This window comes from Saccoglossus kowalevskii, chromosome 5 (genome assembly GCF_978046115.1).
Source record: "Saccoglossus kowalevskii chromosome 5, keSacKowa6.1, whole genome shotgun sequence".
NCBI classification, from domain to species: domain Eukaryota; kingdom Metazoa; phylum Hemichordata; class Enteropneusta; family Harrimaniidae; genus Saccoglossus; species Saccoglossus kowalevskii.
This window is the reverse complement of record NC_140645.1, coordinates 2,365,831-2,384,579: the sequence shown is the minus strand read 5'-3', so window position 1 is coordinate 2,384,579 and position 18,749 is coordinate 2,365,831. Positions and strand designations below refer to the sequence as shown.

The 18,749-nt window shown below is 35.3% G+C and overlaps 1 non-coding gene across 1 annotated transcript; it reads right to left on the bottom strand.

Moving 5' to 3' along the window:
- Positions 1-2,365: 2,365 nt before the first annotated feature.
- Mir100 (microRNA mir-100) lies at positions 2,366-2,466 on the bottom strand. Its single transcript, NR_037539.1, has one exon. It is a non-coding gene; the product is annotated as a microRNA mir-100 (primary transcript).
- Positions 2,467-18,749: the final 16,283 nt, after the last annotated feature.

The window sequence follows — 18,749 nt, the reverse complement described above, 5'->3', positions numbered from 1 at the left end:
AGTGTATTCATTATGGATCAGTACTACACTGGACTGCCATGGAGTGTCTCCATTATGTACCAGTACTACACTGGACTGGCATGGAGTGTCTCCATTATAGACCAGTACTACACTAGACTGACATGGAGTGTCTTCATTATAGACCAGTACTACACAGGACTGACATGGAGTGTCTCAATTATGTACCAGTACTACACTGGACTGACATGGAGTGTATCCAGTATGTACCAGTACTACACTGGTCTGACATGGAGTGTTTCCATTATAGACCAGTACTACACTGGACTGACACGGAGTGTCTCCATAATGTTTGCATGTGACGAGTGGGTAAATAAATGCATGGGAATGGCAAGGTTGCAGTGAACAATGTCTTCCACAATGCACTGCATTATTAGAGAACACATGTAACTGATTTGATCTGATCAAAGATGTAACAAAAAATACAATGCATTATGGGATTTGAATGACATGTAGCAAAGACTAATATTAAGTGCAACTGCTGTCTTATAATAAACAGTATGCAATCGATAGTGTTGCCATGCCAACTGACATGTCTTCAAGTATGCTATTATTCGGTTTGCTACCTGTCAAACCTTTATCTACACAAAATGGATGTTTGAACAAAATCTGCCATTTTTGCACTTCTATAAATTGAGGATGACGGTAAACTGAGATCAGACTGGAGTAAACTGAGATCAGACTGGAGTAAACTGAGATCAGACTGGAGTAAACTGAAATCAGACTGGAGTAAACTGAGATCAGACTGGAGTAAACTGAGATCAGACTGGAGTAAACTGAAATCAGACTGGAGTAAACTGAGATCAGACTGGAGTAAACTGAAATCAGACTGGAGTAAACTGAAATCAGACTGGAGTAAACTGAGATCAGACTGGAGTAAACTGAGATCAGACTGGAGTAAACTGAGATCAGACTGAAGTAAACAGAGATCAGACTGGAGTAAACTGAAATCAGACTGGAGTAAACTGAAATCAGACTGGAGTAAACTGAGATCAGACTGAAGTAAACAGAGATCAGACTGGAGTAAACTGAGATCAGACTGGAGTAAACTGAAATCAGACTGGAGTAAACTGAGATCAGACTGGAGTAAACTGAGATCAGACTGGAGTAAACTGAGATCAGACTGAAGTAAACTGAGATCAGACTAGAGTAAACAGAGATCAGACTGGAGTAAACTGAGATCAGACTGGAGTAAACTGAGATCAGACTGGAGTAAACTGAGATCAGACTGGAGTAAACTGAAATCAGACTGGAGTAAACTGAGATCAGACTGGAGTAAACTGAGATCAGACTGAAGTAAACTGAGATCAGACTAGAGTAAACAGAGATCAGACTGGAGTAAACTGAGATCAGACTGGAGTAAACTGAGATCAGACTGGAGTAAACTGAGATCAGACTGGAGTAAACTGAGATCAGACTAGAGTAAACAGAGATCAGACTGGAGTAAACTGAGATCAGACTAGAGTAAACTGAAATCAGACTGGAGTAAACTGAGATCAGACTGAAGTAAACTGAGATCAGACTAGAGTAAACAGAGATCAGACTGGAGTAAACTGAGATCAGACTGGAGTAAACTGAGATCAGACTGGAGTAAACTGAGATCAGACTGGAGTAAACTGAAATCAGACTGGAGTAAACTGAGATCAGACTGAAGTAAACTGAGATCAGACTAGAGTAAACTGAGATCAGACTGGAGTAAACTGAGATCAGACTGGAGTAAACTGAGATCAGACTGGAGTAAACTGAAATCAGACTGGAGTGAACTGAGATCAGACTGGAGTAAACTGAGATCAGACTAGAGTAAACTGAAATCAGACTGGAGTGAACTGAGATCAGACTGGAGTAAACTGAGATCAGACTAGAGTAAACTGAGATCAGACTAGAATAAACTGAGATCAGACTGGAGTAAACTGAGATCAGACTAGAGTAAACTGAGATCAGACTGGACCGAGATGGTCTGGGTAAACTGAGATGGGGCTGGGGTGAACTGAAATGGGGCTGGAGTGAACTGAAATGGGGCTGGAGTGAACTGAAATGGGGATGGGGTGAACTGAAATGGGGCTGAGATCAACTGAAATGGGGCTGGGGTCAACTGAAATGTGGCTGGGGTTAACTGAAATGGGGCTGGGGTGACACTGAAATGGGGATTGGGTCAACTGAAATAGGGCTGGGGTCAACTGAGATAGCGTGAATTTCGGCTGGGATGAACTGAGATTGTGCTGGGGTGAATCTATATGAGGCTGGGGTGAATCTATATGAGGCTGGGGTGAAATGAGTTGGGGCTGGGGGAGTAATTTGAAGTGAGATGTGAATGTGAAAAAGTAATTTGATTGTAATGGGAGAGTACGATCGCTTGTGCCAAGACGGCATAGACCCAGAGATGCGAGCTTGCGAGCCGAACTCTAACACAAGTTCGGATCTACGGGTTTACACAGTCCAGCCAGTTGTCATGGCAACATACCTGACCAGCCCACTCAATCAATCAATCTCAAATTACCATGATGTCACATCTGACGCCATTTGTATTGACAGTCCAAAGCCTTGCTGCTGACCTCCCGTCCAATCAGGCTCAAGATAAAATGTGCTTTGATAAATAGCATTTCATAACAACCAACCAACCAATCAGACAGAGCAGAACATGTAAAATGTTATAAGGCTGCAACATTCACAGTGCCAGACTTAATTTGACCTTTGACTTGGCAGCTGGTAGACTTGTTTTGACCTTTGGCCCGACAGGTGGTAGACTTGTTTTTACCTTTTACCTGGAAGACAAACATAAATCTGTTAAGTATGATGTAATGTTTACATCTGTAGAGACACTGAATCATTTCAGTTGAGAAAAAATCTTGTGTTTTTTTTATCAATCAATCAATCAATCATTAAAAATAAAAATAAACAGATTTTAGAATTAATCATTTCATTATTTATATTAAAAAAAATTCACTGAATGTTTGATGCTTTATATTACAGAGAATGTTTTAAGAGATGTGTATGAAGCTAGTTACAGCAAAGTGTAATGGTGTGAACAACAGGAAGACATGATGAAATGAGAGTATGACAATATGTTAATGAGACCAAGTAAGTAGAATAGAAGTGACTGACTAGTAACAATTGTGGTAATTTTAAACCACAACTTATTGATATTTTGTTAATGAAAGCTTCCATCAAATAAATGATAAAAACAAATAAAAATTGAGGATACTCTATGGAAACAATGATGAAGCCCTTGTTTGGTGGCCATTTTAAATACATTGTAATGGACAAAATACGTATTTTTCAAAACTGGTTTGGGTATTGTTATTAGTTATTCAATCACATTATGAATAGTATTTTATAGTATTTTACTAAAAAAATCCTCTGGTAAAATACAACAAGGCCTGTATTTGGGAGCTACAGTCTCAATATTCATGAGTGAACGTTATTTGAGCAAATGACAAATCAGCACTTGTTTTAGAATGAGGGCACTGATCATCTGCTTTTACAAGTAGATTGATTGGTTATAAAAGGGAGATGCTGATTGGTTCCCTGTTATAAAAGGGAGATGCTGATTGGTTAATATGCTATTCTACCGATTTCTACACATTAGGCGTACTTTACTGAACTTTCTAAAACTGACCATTTCATACAAAACTCAATGTAAAGAAATTGATAGAGTTATGAAAAGATTTCTTATTGATGACATGGATTGTAGAAAAGATTATGGATTGTAGAAAAGATTATGTAGATTACATTTATTTCCTGCATTTACTTTAAGTTGAAAGAATCTTTTCTTTTTGTATTTTATTTAAGTTTTAAAAGTTTCATTTTTTGTACTTTTTTTAAATTTTAAATTGTCTGTTTCTTTTTTCATTTATTGCAGCTTCTAATTAAAAAAAAAATAAATAAAAAAAATAAACAGTATCTCGTCTCTCCTCTTTTTCAAAAATAAAAATTGGCCTTTTGTGGGGACAAAACTTAAGGAAAAAAACAAAAAAGCAATATTATTAACACATAAGAGATTATAAAATAATTGAATTGTGTTTATTTATGTATCCTGTTATGATTTATTCCTGCCTTCACTACATCTATAGATGAATGGAAATACGTATGACAGGAACTCCTATTAAATAAAACAGGTCAATCACCTTGTAATTGGAACAAAGGTCGCTCACTGTCTGCACCAGACAAGTAATTTAAGAGTTAGTGGACTGCTTAAAGAAATGCCATAAACTTTATAACCAAGTATATCTTAATTCAAGCTGTGTATCATCCACCAATGTATAATCATAATGCACATCAAAAAACAAATAATTATGATAGCAATAGAAAGTTTTTAAAAAAACGTTATTGTTAGTGACTATTGTAGAGTGCATGTTAGTTACATCGGTTAATGACAAGATGGCGCCACAATGAACTGCCAGTTATTGATGTCACAATTATAGTAAACACATCAGTGTGATTAAATATTTGAAACCTTTTATTCCAATTCTCACTTTTGGTGTCACTTATGTAAGTTATTTATATCAAGTCTTCTGAAACAAAACTAAATTTACCTTTATATTATACATCTGTCAGTTGTTCAAACAACATCAGTTCCCGCCAAAATGTTTTTATAATATTTCCCTTATTTTTTGTTTTTTTATTCCAATTATTTCTTGTTTTTATAATATTTCTATTATTTCATGTTTTTATAATATAGCATTATTAATTTTCACTCAATTTACAATTGTTTATTAAGCTTTAAGCACACAGTATATCAATCAAATATTACAGAAATTGAGGTCAGTTTCAACGACAGTGTTTTAAGGGAGCGAGAAGGGTTTTGTGACATTTTCGAATAAAACATTCTCTGTCTGTTGTCTCATTCAGAACAGTAATTTAGCTTATATATTTCAAAAGACTAACTATAGAGGTACAAGTTCGCACAAACTGGACAGTCATTGTTTACATAATTATCACGTGACATCAAAAATGGCGAACCTTGTCGACTAAGCGAGAGCACACTGCGGAATTTCCTGGTGAAATTTACGTCATGCATTGTCCATAATCAAGTGCATTGAAATGTGTCCCCGGTAATCAAAAGACCTATTATTCCGATTTCTATGCAGGTTTGTTTTGTTGTCCTCAAATTGTTTCATACTTGGCACCTTTAACAGACTATTATTCTGTGACAAAGCATTTTCTTTAAAAACCCAGACATATTTCGCACCATCATTATCTTTTGAATGATAACTGCAAGATTGAATGCCCTAGTTCGAACGCACTTGATTTGGCGGCGGTCCCAATGAGTCGTACTCAATCAAAACTTCAACTCGAGAAAAACGCGAAAAACAGTTTTGATTAATAGAACACTGTAGATTTGCTGCATTATTATAAATATACACTAAAAATGGCCAAACATATTAACCACTGATATCATAGAACTCATAACGAGTGTCAGATCATGAATAATTTCAAGCTTGAGCGTAAAAAATGAAGAAAACTGCTGGCATTTGAGTCCGCACTGCAGGATCGTTCGGGTTTCCATTGTTATGCAAACGAACAATGAGGAATAATCCTCTGACAAACATTACTGTCTCACTGTACATGCTGACAGTTTACAGACAAGCTAATCCTTCAAGTGTCTCTGATAAGAGATCTAATAAAACGGTTTTCTTGGTGAAACAAAATGGCCGATGTTTGAAAAAAAAATTGCTGTTTCAGACACTGAGTGGCAGATTTTTTTGCCTTGTCTTTCTTTCTTTTCTTCGCCATTGCGTTAGAAAAAATAGTATTAGTAAAATTGATTTGGAAAATAAAACGATTTAAAAGAAAGTTGCGCAAAGTTACAGTACCTATTTCGCACAACCTCCCGCCCGCTTCCGATTTCCAAACACCTTTTTCTCTCGCTTTTGCGACTGCTTGTTGAATTCGACCAGACAATTTCTACGTAAACCCCGAAATATCACCGCCCACCTGCTCGCTCGCGCGCATTTAAAATTCGGACTAATAGAAAAATTTCCCGAGGTTCACATTGTCTTCGAATTGTCTTTCTGGTTTTTATGAATGTTGAACAGCTGACAAAAGTTCAAATACTTTTTGTTTTAACTATCTATAATTATATGCACGCAATCTGACCCTTTGACCTCGATTTGGCTTGGACTGAATATTTGTAATAATCTGACTTGAAATACAAAATGTATTTCAACACAAGTACGACATGGTCGTCTGGGTGTTCTTTCCTGATTGTTGGGTCTTTGCAATGTGTTTTGTATAATTATTGTTGTTTTCCTCCGAGGCGAAGACAAGCTGAAGGACCATGAAGCTAAATGGCAGTTCCATGCATGGGCTGAGTGAAAGGAAATATTTTTAAGCCTAAAATAAAACCTAATATTACACCTCTTTGTTTATTTGTTAAATTTACATGTGCTTTTCATGACAATTTCGTTGTTAATTTCGATTGTTTGGAATGTCTGTCGACAGTGTCCCAATAATTTGTTTGGAATGTCAATCCCAGTTGGTTTCTCCATACTGAGTTTAGGAAGGGCGTCGATCAACACAATCAGCCGAAACAGGACAAACATTGACCGCAATTTATGGGGATCATGTTCGTAATTTGTGGGCTGCAAACCCCAAATAATTAAACAAGTATTATTATTATAATATATATTTTATTTTACATCGCAAACCTACAACAGAGCTAGAGTTGTTCGCGGTGAAGACGATGCAATTTCAACTAGCCATTTCTTACCTTGAAATAAAAAAAATAAAAATTCGAAGAGCATCGGGGAAAATATTAAAAATCATTCTTATCAAGCGCTTGCTTTATTTTATTTGAATCCATGAAATTCACGAGTTTTTTTGACATTTGTTGGCAACTTCTGCGCTAAAAAAGATTGAAAATGTGAGCGTGGTTCTTTTGCGAGTTCCTGTTTATAATACGAACAAAAATGTTTCTGTGACCCAGGTCGTGCATCGATCATGTGAGTTTCAGCCAATCAGTGATATTGTAATAAAGCACATTTGACGCTAATTGAAGGGTCGTCGTACCATCCAATTTCCGGCGTCGATTCACATAGTGTTTTTGTGCTGTGACAGGCTTCAAAATTATTCGCTGAAAAACATCGGTATATTTTGACAAACGGATAGAATTTGACCCCAGTTCAAAAAGAAAATACTAGACTGAGATACATTAGAGTCTACGGCGAATCAGTTTTCACTGCAAGTTGGGAAATAAAGTAAACCAGAGTAGGGTCGATGATTTTAAGCCCTGGGGGACTTCCGTGTGAATCCTGAGTTTCAAATTGTTCATCGACTGGCCACCAAATATTTATGGCTATAACTAAATTTGACACATTTTTTTTTTTAAGCCCAATAAATTATTCATACATGTCAAGCTCTATTCGATTTTTTCAGGGCATGTGGCCGTTTTTAGTCGAAAATATTTTTTGTGGGAACACTTTTACGCTATGTACACGGTATAGACTGAACTCAATCTGAATCAATGATCGTGACTTATTTTTGAAAATTGAATGTCAAATTTTACCAGACCGATCGACGTGGATTTGGTATCGTTATTTTTGAAATTAATCATTAACATTTCCTTGTTTCTCTGCTCTGTCAAAATGAGTTACCCATGCTTTTTTCACGTAACTGTCTCATTAAAATAATATAAAATATTACATATAGAACAAGCACTCAAAACACGTAACAAGAGGTCCAGTTGCTTTCACGATACAAGTGTCATACAACTATGAGATTTAAAGTGTCGTTCAGAATGTTCACACTTTACTATCAAAACCACCATTTGGACCACTCACGTGCCAGTGATCAGTGTTTGGGCGAGCGGTCGGTGTTTCAATAAGTGAGTGAGCGAGCGGAAAAAAACGCGATTAAAATACGGTCGGTATCCGGTCGGGCAAGACCGCGTGGTCGGAAATTAAGCGATAAGCGGTAGATGTAAAAGCGGAAGATTGGGCAAAATGAGTACTGTATGCCCGGACTGTATGACCATGTTTCTCCGACCATGTAGTACGTCCATGCTCCGACGAAGTCTCGACTGACAATAATGCTGACAATGGACGTTAGATAAACACACATTGTTTGCGATGGAAAGCTTATCACCCGTTATATCAGAATCGTCAACAACAGAGTATACAGATAAGATGTTATCATTTAAACCCTTCCGAAGATAAACATTATGCAAATATCCACGAAACGGCAGTTGTAGTCTTTTCAGCTAGCGCTTTAAAACACTAATTTAAGTAACGTTATTTCACAATTTCGATCTTTTGTAAACCTGGGATGATGTATCAAGGTCTAAAGTAACCGATTTATCAATTTTTGAAAAATCAAGAAAAAAGTGAAAATTTCCCTTCTCGCTACCTTAAACTATCAAAGATTTTATTGTTATGGTAACATAATCATTGTTTTTTAATAACTGCAGGTTTGAACAATCATGAAATTACAAATGTGATCCCTCTCCCCCTTTTCATTTTGAGCGCCAGATAATGGCCTTGTGCATGATGTCAGCCCCCAACCCTTTCACTGTTCACTATTATTAGTAAGTAAACGATCATTTTGTTAAAAAATGATTATACGTACTGGTACAAAAAACACTTTACTTGTCTAAGACCTTACCTCCCAAATCAATTGACAGATTTGGATGTTTATGGAAAAATAAAATAAACATTTTATGAAGCAGACAGATTGTGATTAATGGTGTATGCTAATAAACAGAATTACTGTTGTTTATGGAGTATTTAAATAACAAACAGACAAACTGTCTGCAAAATGGCATCCCATATAGTGTCAGTTTAAATAAAACTAAATTTTGTGCAGAAAATAAATGCAAAACCAGAAAATAAATACAAAACCATAAAATAAATGCAAAACCAGAAAATAAATACAAAACCATAAAATAAATGCAAAACCAGAAAATAAATACAAAACCATTAAATAAATGCAAAACCAAAATGTATTGCGAGGAGAGAAAAAGAAACGTTACAAATAAAAAAGGGGAGTCGTGGAAAGCAACGGACTGTTGCAGCAATCATTACTTAAAGCAACAACTATTCAACGGGAAATTTCTTTGGGCATTCTGACAAAAACAACTATAATTTATAAATTATTCTTCAAAAATATTTGTTGTTATTTCAACTGTAATGTCTGCCACAGAGTTCAAGTTGAAACCAACAAAAATATATTGCTATAAAGTGGAATGACCTGACCTGGTGTGATGGCAGACAGTTTGTACGTGAGACTATTACATAAAACATTGTCTTGGTCTATACCCCTTTGTACTCTGTTCAACAGATTAGTTGCCAGGAGGTTCATTTATCAACGGCCACAGGTAACAGAAAATTGTAACAATTATATCTTAAATGTTGGGGCGTCACGGTAGTAGATTTTTTGAACGTAGTTACATTTAACTACGCCGTCTGAAAACTTTACGAAGCAGACCTTACAAATCATATTTCTGAACAATAATTTTCTTAAGAAAGTGTAATTTTTGTTGATAAAAAAGAACGAGTTAAGGTGGCAGTAGTCACATACCGTTGGTGGACAAGGGCCTCATCACTGTGTAGTACATCTTGTATACAGTGTGTGCTATTAGACCAAGCCAGACTGTTTTTGCCGACTGTGTCACACAGGTCAACCATACTGGGCTTGGTGCTTCTAGAAATTGGCGTGTTTGTTGAAAACCTAAGCACGTCGTGGTTAGACTGCCTATATGCGCAATATCAAAATTTCAGGTTGTGCGCAATTTTTTTCAAGTCTGGCCTGTCTGAAAGATTTGAACTATTACACGAGGCTGTCTGGTACAAGATAAATAACACTACTTCATGTAAAATGCACATTTTTGATACTCGTAATTAATTTCTACGTAACTATAGACTCAGATAACCTCATGGATTCTATCGCTAGACACTTCGTAGAATGGTCGCGCAATATTTTGTATGCAAACCAAACATACCTCATAGAAACTATTTTGAACAGAAATGACTAATTTCGAAAGCATGAAACTGAAAAAATGTTTTAAAAACTTATGTGGTTAAGGATCTTTGACACAGTATAAATCATTCCTCACAAAATGGCGTCCAAATCCCCACAGCCCGTCTGCGACTATATTATATACTCTACGCTATACTGATTACTTGTTAAAAAGAACATAAACACAGGACTTTACCTGAACATTTAGATTGAATATAATGTGAAGAACTGCAAGGTAGTTTGAGAGCATCAAGCACACGCGATCGAGCAGGAGGCAGTATGGATTCAAAGCCTCGTCGAATTCATCAAGAATGAATATGCATGCACGTGATCTACTTGATGAATCAGCAAGAATGCTACACTGCACTCTTGTTCAATGATCATCAAAAATGTACCTCTATATGAAGGTGTACAAAGCGTATTTCAGAAGTGGGTCAGAACATTCGTCTGCCAAGTAGGAGCGACCCCCATAACTGAAAAACATTGCAAGTAATACATGATGTACAGTCCCGTGACATCGCCCGAGTATAATGGCGGGTATTTTCCCTGAGTTCAACTACTGTACCCATAAGGCCAAGCTGGAAAAGCACATGTTGTAATAGTGATCAAGCTGTCTGGGTCGATGGACGTCGAAAAAAAAAAAGCCCCAGACATAACCGATAAGTGTGATCTTTTGACCTGCACAGAGTAAAACCCCTTGAAGAAAATTCAAATTATACATGTACTCGAGATGACCATAGCATGAATGCAGTCAGCCTGTCAGAAGCGTACAAAACAAAATGGCGTCCTGGTGTGAATTTTTAACCATGTTTGTGACAGAAGTCTAAAAACAAGCAAAGCAGACATTTAAATAAACATACTTTGTCTATAGGTTTTACTGAGGAATGAGAATGGATCAGAGTTCATGTCCTAGATTTAAAATACTGAAACCATATATACAAACGGGACACACCTATATCAAGCACTCATTAACCATAAAAAACTCACTAAAATCAGGATTAAAAACACTGATCTCTCACATTTTGTCTTGGGTCAAATGCCTACTATTTTAATGTAAAATCCAGAAATAAATTATTTTTAAAAAGAAAACAGGAAAAGGCAGCATAAACGAGGTAGCTGTTAGTGCAGAGTACTGAGAGTCAGTTGCACTATTTGACAAATTCTGACAGCTCTGACAATAAACAAGAATGTCATTGGTCAATCACAAGTTATCACTGGAAGGCGGGAAGTCTGTCGTCAGCCATCTTTGATTTGTAAGCCGACAGGTCAGAAATAAATCATTGTGTAAAAGAACCACATGTTTCTTTTTTTCCTTGCGTGTGATTATAAATTTTACAAAAGCCAGGATACCCTAACAACGTTACAGGCACTAGATGTACTAGTAGTATATCACTGTTATACAGCCCAAAAACAACAGAAAAAGTATACAACAAATTTTGATGGTTTTGTAACTGATAAACCAAGTTGTATAGATAACAGTAGGCCAGAAAAAACAAATTATTTAATTTCCTAAAAAAGTAAAAATTAGGATAATATTATTTTATGCAATCTTTTAAAAAATGAAGGCAAATTATAGAAAGAAAGATTTTGAAGTCGTACAGATTACCACATTTAACAATCTAGTTCTTACATAGTCTATACAACTTATTAGTCAATCGAGCAGTCTGAGAAATTTACGATACTCAACCGAGACGACACATAAAGTAAGGCTTATGTTACTAGTCTGGACCAATAGCTAAGAAGAATACTCACATTTGGGGTAATGTTCATTCATAAATACTACCTAGTGACCAGCATAACAGGTGATGTCCAAAAGGTGAAATGTTCGACCGAATGTCCACTTTAGATGAGCGCGAAAATAAGAGGATAATATTGGTGAAAAAGATGGCGGCCCATGGTAGCGTGAACGCACCATAGATGTGAAACCAGTAAGGCCTCTGTAGGAGCAATGAACTGACTGTTTTGTCAAACGCGACATTTGAAATATGCTCAGACGGTGCAGATGTGAGCAGAATATTAATGAGCTAGGTAGTCCAACTCTGCCATTGTGTTAGAGGGGAGTGTCAAACTGGGTCAAAGGGGTGCATTTACTTAGTTACCACTAGTGAAGTATTTCTTTCACCATATCAAGAATTCACGGTGACAACCTACCCAGACTAATTTGTCTAATGTAAAAAAATCTGGGACACATCAAGTGACCCCCCAAAAATTGTAAAATAACTGCCCCTCCCAAAGCATTAATACAACAGTCCAACGGGAAACCTAAGGAAAAAAAACTTGCTACCCAAGTACGTGAAAATAATCACAGACTTATGTATGAGGAAACAAACACCAAACAACCTTACGGGAAATAGTGACCAATCGAATGACAGCTGTGAATGAACTGTGATGTGAAACTGTAAGGCAATTGAATGAGTACCTTAAAACTACTTTGTATAATACAACAACAGAATAATTTGTTTTTACCAATTTAAAAAATATTGTAATTTTTCGAATATTTTGTACACAATAATATTACAAATTTTAAAAAAGTTCAATTTGTAGAAAAATGTAATATTACCATACTAATTGTTGGTAGTGTATCTACCATCTTGAACAATGTTATTTATTGAATTGGTAGTAATTTAATTAAAAATAAATAATATTTTTTTTGTTCCCTGATTTAATCTGTTTCATTGTGCTGAAAACATGTTGACATGGTCTGTATGTCATTACAGAGAAGAAAGTCAACAAAGTCATCAATTCACAAAACTTTAGCTGCATATCATCAGAAATATTCAAAATAGAAAATATTGTTATCTGGAGTCAAAATAGATATGTGCTGACTTCAAAATATTGAATTCTTTGAAGGTAACAACAAAAAACATTATAAGGCATACAGCTGATCCGAGAGGTCACTCGGTATGAGCAGACACAACAAATACAGACATGCAAATACTGAACAGGCAATGAATGAACTCTGACCTCAGTTTCAGTTACTAAGGGAAGCCCAGTTCTAATGACAAAGTGCCAGCGGCTGTTCCATTAACTGGACCCACCCTGTGTAAAATGGTTCAAATAAGCTCAATAGATCTCTACGTTGATGAACAGGGAGATTACTTTGCAGCTAAAATCCTATTTTCACAAGTGGTGCCAGGGTGGTATACTGTATTTTTTTTATGTTGGTCTAGTCGAAAAGACATGTTATTTTATCACTTCTTAAAGTATTATTATGAAAGTATAAACTACTTTTTGCTGCGCCCTGGCAGCTGAATAAACAATTTGCTGTGCCCTGGAAACTGTGTAACACACACAATATTAGTATTTCAGATATTATTATGTTCATCATTTTATGTTCAAATATTAGTATGTTCATCATTTTATGTTCAGATATTAGTATGTTCATCATTTTGTGTTCAGATATTAGTATGTTCATCATTTTGTGTTCAGATATTAGTATGTTCATCATTTTATGTTCAGATATTAGTATGTAAATTATTTTGTGTTCAGATATTAGTATGTTCATCATTTTATGTTCAGATATTATTATGTTCACAATTTTATGTTCAGATATTAGTATGTAAATTATTTTATGTTCAGATATTATGTATATGTACATACTTTTATATTCAGATATTATTATGTACATGTACATCATTTTATGTTCAGATATTAGTATGTATATGTACGTTATTATTTTATGTTCAGATATTATTATGTATATGTACGTCATTTTATGTTCAGATATTAGTATATGTACATAATTTTATGTTCAGATATTAGTATATGTACATCATTTTATGTTCAAATATTATGTATATGTATGTCATTTTATGTTCAGATATTAGTATATGTATGTCATTTTATGTTCAGATATTAGTATGTTCATTTTATGCTCAGATATTATTATGTTCACCATTTTATGTTCAGATATTAGTAAGTAAATTATTTTATGTTCAGATATTAGTATATGTACATCATTTTATGTTCAGATATTATTATGTATATGAACGTCATTTTATGTTCAGATATTAGTATATGTACGTCATTTTATGTTCAGATATTAGTATATGTTCATCATTTTATGTTCAGATATTATGTTCAGATATTAGTATGTTTACCATTTTATGTTTAGATATTAGAATGTTCATCATTTTATGTTCAGATATTATGTTCAGATATTAGTATGTTTACCATTTTATGTTTAGATATTAGTATGTTCATCATTTTATGTTCAGATATTAGTATGTTCATCATTTTATGTTCAGATATTAGTATGTTCATCATTTTATGTTCAGATATTAGTATGTGCATCATTTTATGTTCAGATATTAGTATGTTCATCATTTTATGTTCAGATATTAGTATGTTCATCATTTTATGTTCAGATATTAGTATGTTCATCATTTTATGTTCAGATATTAGTATTGTGTGATTTTTGGTTTGCATGTGTTTATGATAATTTCACAGAGACTTTCAAAGAGCATATGCTGTACATCGAATGCATCATAGAAACTGACTGGCTGACACCTGCGAGCAATTATGTCTGCCTTTCATCCTCCCTCTAGAAAAAATATTCTCAGTATGGACAATGCTAGCTATGACAAAAAACAATTACCCTTTGAATAATCACCATGGAAACCAGACATACAACAAAACAAAACCAACAATTTGATTCTTTTATGAAATTTTGGAAAATGTGAATAGAGATTAGACTGTAGGGCATGTTGAATGTGTTATATCTCTGTCTTTAAGCCATTAAAAAGGTGCATAACTGGGTATTGTCTAGCGTATTGCAAACATCACAATATTTTCTGTCAGTAAGTAACAACACACACTGTGATTCAGCAGCTCAAATCATTGGAGTAAACAGTAACCCAACAACTGTGGCTTTACTGGAGAGAAGAGAGCAAATTCATATAAACAGAGCTTAATTGACCTTCACAGAGGAATCAAAGGCAATTTTCATGATGTTCTATTCTCTGTTATTCTTTCATGCTTTAGGTCATAGCAGAAACCATGGTAACAAAATATGATACATATTTTAAAACACACACAACTAGAATATTAAATACAAAAACAATTTGAAATCTGTTGTCAAGGGTACCTAAGACCAAATCATAATTGAAGCTGAGACACCAAATGAAATAATAGATGTTTGATGGCAGTGACAAGGAAAATGATGTTAGTGTATTAATAACTTTTACCATCTGAGGGTACTGTATGGTTAAGACAAAACATAAATATATTGCCTGTTGAAAGGCTCCATTGGCAGATAACGACACCCACAGGCAATGTGGGGATTGTGATTAATCCGTAGTACGTACAGATATATGCACTCACACTCATGTAAATTTTGCAGAAAGTACAAAAAAAAGGACTTTTCAGACTTTAAACGACATGACAAATAATTAAATCTTAGGGAGGATCTCAAACTTGGATACACCAGTTCACTAAGCTTGTAACCATGACAATAAATGTTTTGGGAAAATACAATTGAAGACTTTTCATGTTGATATTTATCTAGACGTTACGAAAGTTCCTCTGAACAAATATTTTCAATGACAGACAGCTCTGCTGTGTCTTCTATGTTGACAGCAGAGATAAGTCATTTATTATAATATTGATATCCATTAAATCCCTCTTGTATGTATATGTACACAATTTTTCACCACCAGACTACCTCACCTAAATTTCTGGAAATGAACCTTAATTTTGGAGCCAACAGACAAAATGCGCCTAATTTTTCAGGTTTCACTCAAAAACATTTGTAAATTTGTTACCATATTAAATTTATGTGCATACCTGCAACTATTTATGAGAATTAATGCCTTAGTAATACATGTAATATGAAAAATTTATTTTTTCTAAGATCAACAAGCTTTCTTAGATTAGCCTGGACACTTATTTACCACTTGCAGTTAGCACTATTGGGCATCAATTTATAGCGACACTCTTGTCAACCTTGGTAACATAAAATTAAATCATTATACTTTTTGAGTTGTTGCCTTAGTAAAAATTATCGATTCCTTTTAACAAATGAAGAACACTTGCGGGTGGGGCCAACCGGTAACTTAGCAACAGCTGTGACTACTGATGAGACAGATACGTGATGGCTGCTGACTACTAAGTAAGAAGGTTAAGCTGATAATACAACACCTGTTGTAGTCATTAATTCCAGTTAGTTCCCAGGTCTCTTTTAATTGTCATCCAAAACAGACTCAACTTCTTCATTTTATAATTTACATATTCCTACCAACAGCCAATACAGTGCAGCTGTTCTTTACTGTAATTTCTAGTAATCTGCATGTAGACTTGGATATATGAATTATTTTAATGATTGCCACGGCAACAGACAATTGTGACCTAGATAATACCCACTTTTGATATAATTTTTAGTGTGATTACCAGCAGTCTATCAGCTACGCATCTTAATTAGGCAGTTCCAATTTAATCACCAATAATTATCATATCCAGAGATTGACATTTAATGAATTTGAATAATTTGTTTAAATAAGTTGATGTTCCATATATTACTAAGTACTAGAAATGAATCAACATGTAAACAGATAGTGAAATAAAAACAATTGTGATTTACAAAAATAGACAAACTTTTAAGTATCGACAGTGAAATGTAACAGAATGTAGACGCACACATTTATGACAATGTTTTTGTGTCGTCAATCACTAAATAAAAATATGAAAGTCACAAACTTCTCAAAAACGAAATCAGACAGTTCTGGGAGTTAGCACTGATATGCAGATGTGAAGAATATGAAAGCTGGACTCAACATAATGTGAAGGATCAGATAAGGTTGTGTTTCTGCCCAGCATGTTAACATAATCCCTATGTGTTTTGGTGAGTAATTACTATGGCTGTCAATGTGTTAACATAATGTCATCCACAGAGCCAATCCCTATGTGTTTTGGTAGGTAATTGGTACTATGGCTGTCAATGTGTTAACATAATGTCATCCACAGAGACAATCCCTATGTGTTTTGGTGAGTAATTGGTACTATGGCTGTCAATGTGTTAACATAATGTCATCCATAGAGCCAATCCCTATATGTTTTGGTGAGTAATTGGTACTATGGCTGACAATGTGTTAACATAATGTCATCCACAGAGCCAATCCCTATGTGTTTTGGTGAGTAATTTGTACTATGGCTGTCAATGAGTTAACATAATGTCATTCATAGAGCCAATCCCTATGTGTTTTGGTGAATAATTGGTACTATGGCTGTCAATGTGTTAACATAATGTCATGCACAGAGCCAATCCCTATGTGTTTTGGTGAGTAATTGGTACTATGGCTGTCAATGTGTTAACATAATGTCATCCACAGAGCCAATCCCTATGTGTTTTGGTGAGTAATTGGTACTATGGCTGTCAATGTGTTAACATAATGTCATCCACAGAGCCAATCCCTATGTGTTCTGGTGAGTAATTGGTACTATGGCTGTCAATGTGTTAACATAATGTCATCCACAGAGCCAATCCCTATGTGTTTTGGTGAGTAATTGGTACTATGGCTGTCAATGAGTTAACATAATGTCATGCACAGAGCCAATCCCTATGTGTTTTGGTGAGTAATTGGTACTATGGCTGTCAATGTGTTAACATAATGTCATCCACAGAGCCAATCCCTATGTATTTTGGTGAGTAATTGGTACTATGGCTGTCAATGTGTTAACATAATGTCATCCACAGAGCCAATCCCTATGTGTTCTGGTGAGTAATTGGTACTATGGCTGTCAATGTGTTAACATAATGTCATGCACAGAGCCAATCCCTGTGTGTTTTGGTGAGTAATTGGTACTATGGCTGTCAATGTGTTAACATAATGTCATCCATAGAGCCAATCCCTATGTGTTTTGGTGAGTAATTGGTACTATGGCTGTCAATGTGTTAACATAATGTCATCCACAGAGCCAATCCCTATGTGTTTTGGTGAGTAATTGGTACTATGGCTGTCAATGTGTTAACATAATGTCATCCACAGAGCCAATCCCTATGTGTTTTGGTGAGTAATTGGTACTATGGCTGTCAATGTGTTAACATAATGTCATCCACAGAGCCAATCCCTATGTGTTTTGGTGAGTAATTGGTACTATGGCTGTCAATGTGTTAACATAATGTCATCCACAGAGCCAATCCCTATGTGTTTTGGTGAGTAATTGGTACTATGGCTGTCAATGTGTTAACATAATGTCATCCACAGAGCCAATCCCTATGTGTTTTGGTGAGTAATTGGTACTATGGCTGTCAATGAGTTAACATAATGTCATGCACAGAGCCAATCCCTATGTGTTTTGGTGAGTAATTGGTACTATGGCTGTCAATGTGTTAACATAATGTCATCCACAGAGCCAATCCCTATGTGTTTTGGTGAGTAATTGGTACTATGGCTGTCAATGAGTTAACATAATGTCATGCACAGAGCCAATCCCTATGTGTTTTGGTGAGTAATTGGTACTATGGCTGTCAATGTGTTAACATAATGTCATCCACAGAGCCAATCCCTATGTGTTTTGGTGAGTAATTGGTACTATGGCTGTCAATGTGTTAACATAATGTCATCCACCGAGACAATCCCTATGTGTTTTGGTGAGTAATTGGTACTATGGCTGTCAATGAGTTAACATAATGTCATCCACAGAGACAATCCCTATGTGTTTTGGTGAGTAATTGGTACTATGGCTGTCAATGTGTTAACATAATGTTATCCACAGAGCCAATCCCTATGTGTTTTGGTGAGTAATTACTATGGCTGTCAATGTGTTAACATAATGTCATCCAC